We start from the raw sequence: 15,788 nt of genomic DNA, 5'->3' as shown, positions 1-15,788 counted from the left end.
CTTTAAGTCCAGCGATGGTCCGTCGTCCGCCGGTCCCGCTAGCACACCGATGGTCCCTTCAGTCCAGCGATGGTCCGTTGTCCGCCGGTCCCACTAGCACACCGATGGTCCCTTCAGTCCAGCGATGGTCCGTCGTCCGCCGGTCCCGCTAGCACACCGATGCTCCTTTAAGTCCAGCGATGGTCCGTCGTCCGCCGATCCCGCTAGCACACCAATGGTCCCTTCAGTCCAGCGATGGTCCGTCGTCCGCCGGTCCCACTAGCACACCGATGGTCCCTTCAGTCCAGCGATGGTCCGTCGTCCACCGGTCCCGCTAGCACACCGATGCTCCTTTAAGTCCAGCGATGGTCCGTCGTCCGCCGGTCCCGCTAGCACACCGATGGTCCCTTCAGTCCAGCGATGGCCCGTCGTCCGCCGGTCCCACTAGCACACCGATGGTCCCTTCAGTCCAGCGATGGTCCGTCATCCGCCGGTCCCGCTAGCACACCGAGGGTCCCTTCAGTCCAGCGATGGTCTGTAGTCAGCTGGTCCCTCCGACAGAGCTTCACCTCGTCTGCAGAAGTTCGTCAGGTGCGCCGCTCTCCCTGCTCCTCGACGAAGTTGAGAGCTACCTGGAAGAGCGGCAACTTATATTCGCCATCCTCTCACCTTTGTTCTCCGGTGGAGCCCCCTGATTGGGGGGTTCAAACATAGCGCTCCTTGCCCATTGGCTGCCCTTTTGGTGCCACTGGGCACTCTCCGTCTTTTTGGAAGGTGGCGCAAAGCGCAAATCTCCTCTTGGCTTCTGGGCGCTTTAAAGCGCCCAGAACCAGTTTCCCACTGGGGGCACGGAGCGGGTTATGGTGCCGGCCCCTGAGCCTCCTCCCGCCTTCGGGGGGTGCCGCGGCCTCTGCAAGAACGGAAGTAGTGAGCCACGGCGGGGGACTCAAATCGAGACAGGAGTCCTCCTCACGCCGTGGAATGCTGTACTGCTGACAGATAAGTGCCTCTCGGAGCCCCAGTCCTGAGGCCTGAGGCAGGGTGGCTTTCCGCCTCTGAGAAAGTTCGAGACATAATTAGCACTTAGAAGGAGTGAAAGCGTACTGCCAATCGCCCATTTTCTCCAGGACGGACACTTGCGCGCAATGGACTGGGTTCCCTCCGTACCTCGATGATCTCCCCAGGCGAATCCTCATCTTATCTCACCAGAAACTTCTCACCTGCAGCAGGGCAGCACATGTGCAGTGCTGCCGGGGAATGCGGCTCTGGTAAAGTGAGTGCACTCCCCGGCAAGTATGGCGCGCTTAGGAACGACTGTGCAGGTCAGCAGTAGTTTTTCTGTGTAAGCGGCAGGCGCAACTAATGCTACCTTCAATATGTGTTTTTTGTGTAAGTCAAGTGGCAGCGCGTTATCAGCTGCTTGTAGTATTGGTGAAGCTCTGCCCCGGGCACAGCTGCAGGCTCGAGGCTGCCGGTGGACCGCGACCAAGTGTGCTGCCTCACAGAGCCTGCGGCTGCCTTGCCCAAAATGCCCCGGGGCGCATGCTGCTGTCAGCCGCCGTACGTTTTCACTTCACCCTCGGCCAGACAACAGCTCTAACTGTCCTTTACTTTCAGCAGCAGTGCTAAAAGATGCAAGGATTGCTGGAAATACTCATGTTCTGTTGTACCTGTTACGTGTTTCAGAAAAATCAAGGAAACCTATTAAACCAAACACGTTACTATAGGGTGCTTTTGTTTACTTGTAATTTTGACCAGGAAGCGGTATATTGCTTTCCAAGTATGTGCATTCATGCTTTGCCTTACCCCGAACGCTACTTCAAATAACACATTTAACTCATTGAAGTGCAGATTCTATGATGGAAAGCGCTTCGCTCAACATTTGATTTAGGTTGATGTTAACAGAACAGAACTGAAAACATTTCCGTTCCAACATGGTGTCTATGTTTGTGTGCATTTCCACTGAGCTCAACTGCCTTATCCGGAATTACGTTGACAGTTGGCTTCCGTTTTTTTTTGCGATATTGTGAAGTGTCTGTGTTTTAAAACTCCCCACAGTCCACATCCATGGCTATTCTCCTTTCGTTCCAGACATAGGTGCTAGTTCCATTTTGCAAGTACTTTTTGCTTTTGGTATTTTAGGGCTGTAGCTTACTAATTACACAAATGAAACTGTATTGCATAATCTTCCTCGTGCACATTCCTTAGTCTTGCCCTAGCTGGCTGTAACCTATGTGTGTTTCAGCCTCACTCTCCTTTGATGCTTACCTGATGCAGAATGTCAGTGACTACTGTCCAATCAGGTTGCAAGGCCACTATTTTTTTATTTCTGGTGCTTTACAGCAATTTTAAGATCCCCTTAGAGTTTCTTGTTGCTCAAATGTGTGTAATTTCTGATAAGTATATGTTTCCCTGGTCTTCGTGGCTTGATTTTGCTTGCGATAAAGTGTCACTCATAGTCGTTGAAATGTCACTCATAATTACACTTAAATTATGAAAATGTCACACATAGCTATCAGAAACTTTGGCAGCTATGCTAGAGGGTCCCTCTCTCACTCACCAAGCGCTTCTTCAACCTTTGCGCAGCTCATACATACACGAAGCACCAAGAAGAGCAGCGCTGAAAGACAAGCGTGATCTCGTGGCCGCGAAAGTTAAAGTTGTGCCTGTACAGCGTTTCCTTTACGGGAGCCAGCATGCACAAGTTTCAAGTTAAGTGCTGACTGATTCCAAGAGGTCCCTCTAAGCAGTGCTTACGCACTGCATAGCGAGACCTAAAAAGGAGGTCACCGGTATACTCAGACTGAGCACCTAAGCGCTAACTATGGGGGGGGGCGCGGTCGAAAGGCTAATGGCTCAGTGAAGTAACTGTTCCACGGGAGATGTGCCTCTGTGTTGCTAAATTTTGTGTTGTCAGTATGTATTTTTAATTGCTCCCAAGGAATGCATTCATTTGTGAAAGGAAAGCAGAGTGGTGGTACTGACCCGTGCCCTGAAGAAATTGTCTCCAAATCAATAGGCAATGAAACATGTTGGCTCTCTATGATGAAAAGAAGCAGCAGAGTGTCCTTTTAATGTGAGCAAACCCACAGCATAAAATAAAGGTGATAAGCTAGTGTTGGTTATAGCTCGTTTTGAAAACATAAAGTGGAGCCTAAATGCTAGGATCTACTTTATAGGGTCAGTTTTTTAGTACTTAGAGCAACACTTTAGTACACATAACCAGTAAGTTCACGACTGGTTTCACTGCACACTTAACATATGTGCACTTCACCATCACCAATATTCATTTGTCTTTACTGTTTCCTTTAGCGTACGGGTCTGCTGATGATGAGAACCTGAGTCCACTGGTGAGAACCAACCAGTGGACTCCCAAGGTGTTACTTCCGTGAGGCACCCTATACCCTTTCACATTTTTGTACGTTTGTCACTTTATTGGCACTCACTTGCGTTATTAGGATTTTATCTATTACACTAAGCTCTGGGTTACACTGGTTGGGAACATTTTTATACATAGAACAGGGACCTATAGAGAAAGACAGCGTAGGATTCACTGCTCAAGCAGGACACGATATTGTGGCAGCTATTGACAGATATTAGGTCCACGTGCATCTGTTCTAGCATTTAGGCCAGGTCTCTATTGTGTTTTACTTCAGTGAGTGGGGGACTGACCTGGCTTATATAGTACCCCTCAGGCTCCTTGGGGAATTTAGAAATAAAACAATTTGCCAGAATCACCTCATGTGCTCACGTGGGTAAGCCGGGACTGATCTCAGGTGTTCTTGTTTCCCATTGTGCAAGTCGGCATCTATTTCTCTCTCTCATTTGACATACACATTAATTATTTGCCTTTAACTCTTGGTGCATGAGGGGTGAGTCTGGGTGGCAGGAAGAAGGCACACTCTGCTTGTTTTGGGCTCAAGGATAGAAGAGATCCTTGTGCTGAGCCAGAGCCAGGCATATGGCTCGAGCCGTCAGTGGTTTGTCCACCTCTATCGCTTAATGGCAATCAAAGGGACAAAGACATAGGAACCACTCGATGTGACCGTGGTCAAATAATGTGGTCAAGTAGGAGTATTAACACCACAGCACAAGTTCTCTTGCTACGCAGTCAATAAGATTTTCACTACTTCGTATTTCCGTGAGTGGGCTCTGAGAATAGGTGTCCTAGCCTTATGGGTAACATAAAATGGATAGTTGGCCTTCAGTCCTGTTTTATTATCACATACTTTTTACAAGTGTTTAGTTTGAATGCAGTTATTCCTGTTACTGATAAAACCGAATACAAAGATCTTGAGAACACAATTGGTCACGAGGGGAGGCTGGGAATTATGACAAACAAGACTCCTGGTTTTATAGACTTCATCTTGTTTGGTACATAATTTGGGTATCAGTGGCCCTGATGGTGAGACTCGGGGACTGTTCTTATCAATAACATAACATAACATAACATGAGTATTTGTAAAGCGCACGTTCACCACTACGGGCCTCTTGGCGCTGAAATAACAGATGTTTGTTGTTACCCAACTCAATGAAATGCAGATGATGGAGGCTGCCCAGACTTTTAATGGAGTTCACAACCAGAATATTTTGGGCAAGATGTCAAGCCAGGAGTAAATGACAGTGAGGTTTGTGGCTGCCCAACTCAGTGAACTACGCACCTTGTTGGGGAGTTTCACGAGGATTTCTAAAAGCACTTGCTACTTTAAATGACCCTGTTTCTAAGCTCTCCAAATGTTTACAGATAAGAGATTAAAAGCATAAGTAGATGGTGAGGCCTAAGATTGTATTTCATTCCAATTAAATAATCAAGTTACCTCCTGTGTAAACTTGATTGATCAAACGTGGCAATAGCAGGCAGAGAAGGCTTGCTTCAGGGTCCAGTACACGGAGAGCAACTGAAATAGAGCACAACACAGAACTGTCAAATCTATGTCTCAAGTAAACACTAGGGGATTAATTTAGAGGGCAGTTTGATATGCCCTCGATAACCCCATGAGTCACAGTCCACACAATGTACAGGCTTTGGTCCCCCTATTTACAACCTTACATCCCCCAAATCCCCTGCCTGACCCTCTCCCTGCTGATGACAATGTGGGCCTCTGTCACCCAGCAGACCATATGTTTGAGGCATGTGAGCTGTAGATCACATGCTTTGCATACACACTGTCATCTAGTTTTGGGTCTGGATGTTTGCAAGTTGTTCTTCGAAGAAGTTTTTCCAGTCACGAGGTAGGTGATTCATCCTTTAGGTGATAGTGCGCATGGGCATCAACTCCATTGTTAGATAGTTTTTTTTTCGCCATCGGGTTCGGACGTCTATTGCTGCACTCCGCTTTAAAACCGTTGCTTCGGGTTCCCCCCGGTGTGCAATCCACTTTACCCGCATCGGTACTGTTTTCGAACACTTATTCCACTTCTCCGCGTATCGTGTCCGTCGATCAGAGATCTTGGAAAGGCCGTCCAGCCTACCCTCTTCGGTCCACTTTGCAGTCAATGGAATGGACCCCATTTAAATTCTGCCCTTGGATCTTTAACAAAAAAAAATTCTGCCCTTGGTGCCGCACTAAGTATATGCGCACTGACCTGCACGAAGTTTGCAACTTGTGCTTGTTTCCGGAGCACAACGAAGAGAACTGTGACGTGTGTAAATCGTTCTGATCAAAGAAAACGCTCCATGATAGTCGGGCTTGACGTCACGAGATGCAAACTCATAACATTGACTACATGCTGGACATCTTTGGCAAATATTTCGAACAGGAATTCAATGCACAAGGGGCAGAGGAAGAACTTTTCTCCATCCCTGAATTGGACTCAAACGCGGAAGAAGACTTGCCGCAAGGTCAACGTACCGTGAGTACCGAAAGCCCCTTAACCCAAAACCCAAGTCAACCAAAACAAAAGGCTTCGGTCCCACCCCCGCCTTCAGGCCACGTTCAACACCGACAACATGTTTCCGATGCCCCACCCTCCGGCTCGGCACAAAACACATCACTAAGCCTTCTGGCTCAGGATCGAGTAGGCCAAAGACTGGCACCAAGCCGAAGCATTCAGGCTCGAAGCCGCAACCCGCTTTTGAGCTGAAATCCTTGACGCCAAAGAGAAAGCCTCCTTCGGCACTGAAACCTTTTGGCGTCGAAAGGAGATTGCACCCCAGCACCAAAATCTTCGGCACCAAAACCCAAAACTGTGCCTCCGAAGCGGCAGGGTCCAGATTTCGATGTTCCAACATCCAAATTGGACCTAAAACTAAATGAACTATACTAAATCCTGATACAAGATGTGTTCTTACTAAGTAACCTCAGAAACGTAAACCTGAGTCACAAGAAAGACACTTACTTTATTCCTTTCAAGAAGAAGAATGTGGATACTAACCCTACTCCCTTCCCACATTCTTCAACACCAACCTCTCCACCTTTACGTCATTTGCTAATCACACCCACTAACTCTCCAGGATGATGATAAGAATGGGGGGGGGAGACTCTTCTACAGATAGATCCCTGGAGAGACTATCACACAGATTCACCAACACAAACTCTCCAGGATGACAATGTAGGACACCTAGCGTTGCTCACTAGAGTTGCAGAATATCATTGGGTGCAGTTACACAAGGAATTTCTAGAGGAAGATTTCCTAACCCTCACTACCACACATAGGGTTAGCCACACTCTGCCTATTCTTAGAGGCATGATGAGGCATGCGGACAACATTTTCAAAGATCCAGTGCGGGCAGCATTCTAACCCCCAGAATTGAAAATTATAAGGCTGCTCCTTCAGATCCAGTCTTTATTAAAGGTCAGCTACCACTAGGCTCTGTAGTCTCTAATGCCCGTAAAAGGACCTATTCACAGACCACAGGGATGCACCCCCTCCAGATAAGTAGTCAAAACTATTAGACGCCTCTGGTAAGAGAGTAGCTGCTTAAGCAGCAAACCACTGGCGCGCTGCCAACACCCAGGTGCTGCCAGACAGATTTGACAGGGCACACTGGATTGAAATGGAGCAGTTGCTGCAACATCTCCCAGATGAATGTAAAGCAAAGGCCCAAGATTTAGTTCAGGAGGGAAAGCTCATATCCAATTCCTCAATAAGATGTGCTTTAGATGCTGCAGACACGGCAGCTGGGGGTTTAACACAAGTGTGTTACTTAGAAGACATGATTGGCTAAGGATTTCTGGGTTCAAACTTGAAGTCCAGCAGTCTACTTTAAATATCCTTTTGACAAGGAGCATCTCTTTGACCCTGAAGTAGATAAATCCTTGGAGAAGATGAAAAAGACACAGTGGTAGCCAAATCCATCGGAGCTCTACAGTCTCCTCCTAACCGTGGCTCCTTTCGTCGGTTTTTCTACCAGGGGGTTTAAGACCATTTCTTCGGACAACACCACCACCTCTTATAAAGGTAACAACTAATCTTCCTCTACGAGAGGTTTCCTTAGAGGAGGATAACAAAGGTCGAGGCAAGCGTTCAGTACCGCGTAATTCCCACTCTCCCAACAGTGACTTGCTCACACTTCCCCCAGCCATTTTACATCTATTGGGGGACTTCTTCTACAATTCCTCCACATTTGGCAATCTATCACTACGGACAAATGGGTGTTAGGAATTATCCAATATGGTCATTGCCTGGAACTTACCAACATTCCTCCAAACATACCACCAGGTTCTCACAAAATGTCGCCAGAACATTACACTTACATTTACACTTCAACAAGAAGTACAGTCTCTCCTCTCCAAAGGAGCCGTAGAACCTGAGCCGTTATAACATCAAGTAACAGGGGGCGTACTCCTTGTATTTTCTATTCCCAATAAAGACGGCTCATTGAAACCCTTTCTAGACCTCAGAGAATTAAACCCTTTACATACTTTCAGAGCATTTCCACATGGTGATACTGCAACAATTGCTCCCTCGTCTAAAGCAGGGCGCTTTATTGTCTACCCTAGATTTCAAAGACGCATGTTTCCACAATCCATTCAGGATTACAGCCTTCCAACATACAAACTTATCTGGGGGGGGCCACAATAGACGCTCACAACGCTCTAGCCTCTCCCAATACAGCCAGGATTCACAACACTCAGGTCCTTCTCGCTCAATTTCAGCCCAACCAAGCATTGCCAGCAAGAGTATTCATGCAACTACTAGGGATGATGGCGTCTTGCATTATAATTTTTTACCCCCATGCAAGGCTTCACATGCGTCACCTTCAAGAATGCTTAGCAAGTCCACGGAACCAGTCGCAGGGTCAGTTGACTGATCTAGTGGCCGCACCCATCGCTCTCTGCAGTGGTGGAACCCACAAAATGTATCCAAAGGGCGGCCCTTTATCGACCCTGTTCCACAGACAGGGCTAACAGCAGACGCATCGCTCACTGATTTGGGCGCATACCTACAGACTCTCCCAGTCCAAGGGTTGTGGACTCTAAAATACAAGAGCCTCCATATCAATCACCTGGAGCTACTAGCAGTATTTCAAGTGCTCAAAGCCTTCCTACCTTACCCTACAGGCAAAACTGTCCTGGTATGCACAGAAAACATGCTAGCGATATATTACATACAAAAACAGGGGGGGAAACACACTGTCTGCAACTGTCATGCCTAGCACAAGCCATTTCAAAATGGGCCATACATCAAAAAATGTATCTCCTAGCAGAATATCTTCCAGGAGTGAACAATCAGATTGCAGACAGAGGCAGCAAATCCACGAGTGGGAACTTCATCCCAAGGTTCTCCGTCCCTACTTTCAGGAATGGGGATTTCCACACATAGACCCGTGCGCCACAGCTCCAAACGCAAAATGCCAAAGCTTCGCCTCCAGGTTCCCACACCTGCTCTCCAAAGGCAATGCCGTATGGATGAACTGGTCAGGGATATTTGCTTACGCTTTTCCATCTCTCCCACTCATTCCGCTGGTAGTTCGGAAGCTCAGACAAACATCCCTCAAACTGATTCTCATAGTTCCCACATGGGCACGTCAACCTTGGTTCACCACCCTGCTAGAGCTCTCAGTAGATCCACATCAAAAGCTGCATCTCAACTCCAGTCTACTCACTCAGAGCCATGGAGAAATCAGGCATTCAAATCCCAACAAACTCAACCTAGCGATTTGGCTACTGAGGTCATAGAGTTTTGTTATTTACAATTACCACCCAACTTTATGAATATCCTAAAGGAGGCTAGGAGACCTACCACTAGGGCATGTTATGCAGCAAAATGGAAACAATTTGTTATCTATTGTACAAATAATAATATCAATCCCCTTGATGCCTCAGGGCAAAACATCATCTGTTGCCTCTTACACTTATAGCAATCTGGACTAGCCTACACATCCATTTGCTTGCATTTAGCAGCAGTAGCTGCATACTTATAAAACATACAACATTTTTCTCTATTTAGAGTGCCAGTTAATAAGGCCTTTATGGAAGGATTAAAAAGCGTAATACCACCAAGAGTCCCACCTGCACCAAAGTGAAACTTGAACATAGTCCTTACAAGGCTGATGCGTCCACCTTTTGAACTAATGCACAGGTGTCCATTACAATTTCTCTCCGGGAAGGTTGCTGTTCACAATCATTTCCTGAAGGAGATTTGGTGAACTCCAGGCGCTAACTATACAAGAACCTTACTTTCAACTTCATAAAGACAAAGTGGTTCTATGAACCAATCCCAAATTTCTACCTAAAGTGGTTTCTGCTTTTCACATCAATCTATCAGTCGAGTTACGCGAGTTCTTTCCTCAACCTGTTTCTGTAGCAGAGCGAGTTCTACACACATTAGATGTTAGAAGAACTCTACTTCATTATGTGGAAAGAACAAAAGATTTTGGCAAGACAAAACAGTTCTTTGTTGTTTTTTTTGCCACCACACACAGGCAATATTATATCTAAATCAGGCATTGCACGATGGATTGTCAAATGTATCAAAACATGTTATGTGAAAGCTAAAATAACCTTGACAATACCGCCTAGGGCGCATTCCACCTGCAAAATAGGGGCGACTATGGCCTTTTTAGGGAATATTCTCTTAGCTGACATTTGTAAGGCAGCAACATGGTCTACACCGCAATCATTCACCAAACCTTACTGTGTAGATGTGTTAGCGAGACAATAGGCTAATGTAGGTAAGGCAGTAAATATAACACTTTTTCAAACAATGGCGACAGCTACAGGTTAGCCACCGCTTTGGGAGTTACTGCTGTATAGTCTATGCAAAGCATGTGAACTACAGTTCACATGCCTCGAACGGATAATGGTACTTACTCAGTAACCATCTGTTCTTGGCATGTAGAGCTGTAGATTCACATTCGCCCACCCGCCTCCCCAGGTACCTACACCTGTTGCAGTTCTTCTTACTTACATACAAACGCATGGACATCTCTATTCTACCTTTACTAACTCCATTCTCACCCTCTGCTCAAAAACAATCTAACAATGGAGTCGCTGCCCATGAGCACTATCACCGAAAGGAGGAGTCCCCTACCTCGTGACTGGAAATACTTCTTCAAAGAAAAACAACTTGCAAACATCCGGACCCAACTCTAGATGGCAGGAGTATGCAAAGCATGTGAATCTACAGCTCTACATGCCAAGAACAGAAGCTTACTGGGCAAGTAACATGATCCTTTTGGCCCCCCTGGGAACATGTTTGAGATTACCCGTACAATAAAATGGTGCAGTTGTAAACACATAGCATTTCTCATTTTTTATGTTTGAAACATTTTATTGAATAATAAAACCTAATAAACATAATCTAATTAATAATGCATAAATAAACATGAGCTGCCAAACATATAATAGACAAAAGTGGTACATAAAACTCAACATACTGTAACATAGCATTCTGTAACACAGCATAGTTATGTAGAGCAAAATTCTTCATATCAGGCAACCTAAGAAGTTAAACAATGGAAATGTTCATGAAGAAAGGAAAGAAAAGAAAGAAGGTGGGATACAGAGATTTCATTAATGTAATGCTTCCAACATATAGAAAAACAAATACAAATTATTTTTTTACACAAATAAGTGCAAAAATGAAAATACTAAGAGAAATATTGTGAACAATAATCATATTGTGAACAATGAGCATTTCATATTGTAATTCAAATTCAATTTGAATGTTCAAGGAGGCTTTTTGACTTCATCAGTGTTATTTGACTTATGACTTATGATACGGACATGAATACTTTCTGGAAGGGAACCGCCTCATAGGGTTCAAAATCATTTCTTTTTCTACACTAGCAATTAAGGTATAAACTTGAATTCGATCCACTTTGTGGTTAAACACTTCTCTTTCCAACGGGTGGCAACAACAATAAATATTTGGTCAATTTTACATTCGAAAGGAAAAACATACCACGTCTAAATCATGCTGCACAACAGGGCATTTTTAGGTGTAGCATTCATTAAGGTTTGACCAGCCCTGAAACCATAACTCCTTATCTTTTGGGATTTTAAATGTCATATGGAAATAGTTCAAGCAGACCCAGCAAAAGACCAGTATCAATTAGAAGAATTGTAATTAGAGAATATGTGCTGATAAATAATCTATTGATGTAAAATACAGTGGTCAGGCCATGCTTGTGGATCTAATTTATTCCATAAATTGACTGAGCATAATACTTGAAGGCCCATCTCTCAGATCAGGTCATTTACAGTTTTATTTCTGATGATAGTAATTAAGATCAATGATAAACAGCTTTTAGAAACCATGGGTGGAATTGATCCTTGGTCTAAATCTAGATTATTATCTGCAACATACGCCAGAACAAACAGATTAAATCTAAAAGGGTTGAATATGTTTATTATAGTGGTTTTGAGAAAACCAAGAAACACACATTGTTCCTGATACTCAGAAAATGTATCTAAAAATTATGATTACATCATATCTTATGTTGAAGGCCCAGAGACAGCTTTACCTACTTTTCTGTATGCGACAACATTTAGAAACATATTTAACAAAACATTAAAGCTTGATGTCAGAAATTCTGTCCTTAACCCTTTCGATGCTCATGACGAGCTCAGCTCGTCATGATGCACGGTTGAGCTGTGCTGATGACGAGCTGAGCTCGTCATGATTAATGGACCTGACGATAAGTCAGCATAGGAGGGGAAAACACCTAGCAGCCAAGGTGTTAAATAAGTATTGTGTCAGAGTTAAGCGAGATGGTTTCATTTGATCTCAAGCAATACTAACATTAAATAGGTAGGTGTACAGGTTACTAACTCAACAAATGGTATTTGCAAACTTAATTTGGAGACAATTTAGAAACATAGGGCTTTACCGTTCACAAACGCCCGATTCGGTAAATCCCATGGTTTGCAATGCTAAAACCCTTTTTGACATATACTAAGCCCATTTAAGGATTCAGAATTTGGAAGGGTGATACCCTTCTGAAACTTTAATACATCCTTGTGGTATGCATTAAGTTTTGCGACGAAACGTAGGTTGCAAAACATTATTAGGAGTCGGTAATCCAGTAGCAAACGGGAAGGAGTCCCCAAGGGGACCTTTGTGAATGTGAAAGGAAAATGGGCTGAATTAAAAAAAAATGAAAGATTCCTTTATCTAAAAGCTTTCACAGAAACGGTAGTCTGCTGACCCCAAAAGGAACCACTTTTACCAAATGTATTATTTTTGATGGAGGTTTAATATATTTTATATTTCTGAGATTCAGGGCCTGATTTAGGTCTCGGCGGATAGTTTACTCCCTCACACTGGTGACGGATATCCCTTCAGACAAAATATAATTCCCATCGGACAAACAGGAATTTATATTTTGGGTGACAAGATATATGTCGCCGTTGTGACACAGTAACCCGTCCGAGATCCAAATCAGGCCCTTAGTCTCCAATATGTTTGTCCTGTGGTGTAAATATGTGTTCCTGTTATTTTCGTTCCCATTTCAATACTGTCATGAAATATAGCTATTCTTTTTGTTAAACATATTGAAATAACTTTATCACAAATTTAGGGAACTCTAAAAAAGTGTTTTCACTCTTTAACTTGAAGCTTCCTAATAAAAATACTGATCTGCTAGGTCATTTAGCTTTCTCCCTAAAACAAGCACAGTTTTGATTTAAGAGAGATGGTTCTTGTAGAGATACATATTGGGGTTAATTTACAAAAAACTATTATAGCGCTTCTTTCATCTTTAAAAAAGTTTTAACTATGTCCACGAAACGCAACAATTTAATTTCTCTCCTATAAGTGATACATGCAACATTTTATATCCAATAATTTAACGTAATTTACTGATAAACTTATCTGGTAAAGATACATTATTTTCTTATTTCTAATGGTGTCACACATCTGGTAGAATTAACAGACTTCTCTTCTGGAACAAAAACTGCAATGAGAAGGCATTAAATAGGATAATTAACATTCCGTTATTCTTAATGCATTTTCTTAGCACACAGAGGTATTTCCCTAAATTGATCACAATATTTCAAGGAATGAATGAATGAATGAACAGTGTTTTATAATGCGCTACTTAGCCCAATGGGCGTCAAGGCGCCTAATCCAAATACCTGTCTTATGCCCGGTGAAAGCTTACTAGTAGGCCTCTTTAAAATACCAAGTTTTTAAAGCCTTTTTAAAGAGGGACAGCAACGGTTGCGCCTTAATCTCCACAGGCAGGGAATTCCACAATCGAGGAGCCACAGTAGCAAAAGCCCTTCCTCCCCATCTGACCTTCCTAATACGAGGAACGCACAGAAGATTCATGTTGGAGGAGCGAAGGTTCCTGCTGGGAGTATAACACGTTAGCAAGGAGCCTAAGGCATCCGAGGGGCCCGCAAGTAAGACTCCGAAAACCAGACATAGGATTTTAAATGAAATTCTAAACTGGATCGGGAGCTAATGAAGGTCCTTCCTGGCTAGCGTGGCAGAGGAAAAGATGGGAATGTCCAGAACAAATCTGGCGGCCGCGTTCTGAACACTCTGCAGGCGTTGGATCAGGGCCTTATTGATATTTGCATACAAAGCGTTGCAAGAATCTAGCCGGGAAGAGACCAGCGCGACCACGTTCTGTTTTCGAGCCTGGTGGGACAGATAGTGAGCGATTCTTCTATGAATCCTAATGACTCCCCATCATGTGGCCACAGTTCTATCTACCTGAATGTTCATAGACAACGAGGTGTCTATAAGAACACCAAGGTTCCTGGCTGAGTGCGATGGAGTAGGACAGGCTCCCAATGAAGGGGGCCACCACTCACTAGACAACACATCCCGGTCCTTGCCGAAGATCAGCACCTCGGAATGTTCTGTGCTCAAATGTACAATTAAGGGGTAAGAATACATACCCTCGGCCACATGCCACTCACAGCTCAGCTGTACAGATGCATGTTTGATTACAAATGATTATGGTTTGAGCTTAGCTTAAACCTTGTACACAGTTAAATAAAGTAGCATAAGCTCAAGAGTGTGAATTTTGCAGCCATAAATAATGTCTTTTAAGGTTTTCCAACATGCAATATGGTGTCAGCGATTCATTGCAATGTGTAATTTGGCGGATGAGTGAAAGCAGCTTTGCCGGCTCAACTGCGAGTTGCAAAGACACATCAAAGGTATTTCACCACAAATGCAGTTGCAAATAATTTATCATATCCAGATACCTGAGTTAGGGTAGTATCTGTTTTGGGAGTTGCTACATTTTTATTACCTAAGGATAAAAGTGAATTGACTGTTTTAAATAATTCCTTAGTTGAGTTTTCAGCTGCTCGATTTTATCTGTAAAGAAGGCAGTTTTAGTCACCTGAACCATAGTTTTATAATCTTTTATTATAGTTTTATATTTTATGTATTCCTCTAGGCTGTAACTCTTCCTCCAAAGTTGGACTTGGTGCCTACATTTCCTTTTATATTCTCTGAGCTCATAGGAGCACCATGGTGCGGACCGATAGTTCGTCTTTGATTTAAAAGGCCCTACTTGAGAGACTGCTGCATCAACCCTGCCTCATACCTGGCAGCAGCTTGCTCCATATCATGATCAATTGAGGGCTTGGATTCACATAGAAGATTGTTGGGTTTGTTTTTATCAACTTTCTTCCTTGCACAATATTTTATTACTATTCGTGTCTTGGCGGAAACGGACTGCATAGCTGGACCACAAAGATTAAACGAAATGCTTCTGTAATCAGTTCACACCAAACGCAGAGCTTTTCCGACCGATGAATTGATGTTATTGGTAAATATACCATCGACGGTGTGATGAGCACTGCTCAGTCTGATTTATGACCCAGGTTGCGTCACAGAGGTGAACCACTGGCGCACTGAGATATTTTGTTCTTAGATAAAAGTCCCTGACAACTTAATATTGGAGCTGTGAACAAAATGATTTTTCTGAATGATTTTCAATGGGAGAAAATTAATGTTAACTTAATGATTAAGTTACTCTTCATTTAAATGTTCCCCCATTTTGAAGGGTCACATTTACAAACAGCAGGGCCCTGACTCCCAGTGGCCAGTAGACATCGTGTCGTAAGTATAACTGAAAAATACAGCCATTTTTTTTTTAAATGAAACAAATTTAAAGTGCAGATTTTTTTCCATATTATAAGCATTTTTGAAGAACATTTGTTAGCACTTTAAATTTCTCTCATTTAAAAAAAAAACTGTATGAAAGTGTCGTACATATAACAGTGCAAAATATGGTGAAAGGTATGTCATGTGCAGCAAGTACGTACAACACAGGCTCTCAGTCACCCATATAAATATAACCATCCATATGTACACATTTGTTCATACATCCCCAATGACGGCGCTCTAACTGACGCACATGGCAGCCCTGCCATAGTACCCTTAGTCAAATATTT

Source organism: Lissotriton helveticus (genome assembly GCF_964261635.1).
Source record: "Lissotriton helveticus chromosome 1_1 unlocalized genomic scaffold, aLisHel1.1 SUPER_1_unloc_3, whole genome shotgun sequence".
NCBI lineage: Eukaryota > Metazoa > Chordata > Amphibia > Caudata > Salamandridae > Lissotriton > Lissotriton helveticus.
The sequence above is the reverse complement of the archived record's forward strand: the minus strand, read 5'-3'. Positions refer to the sequence as shown.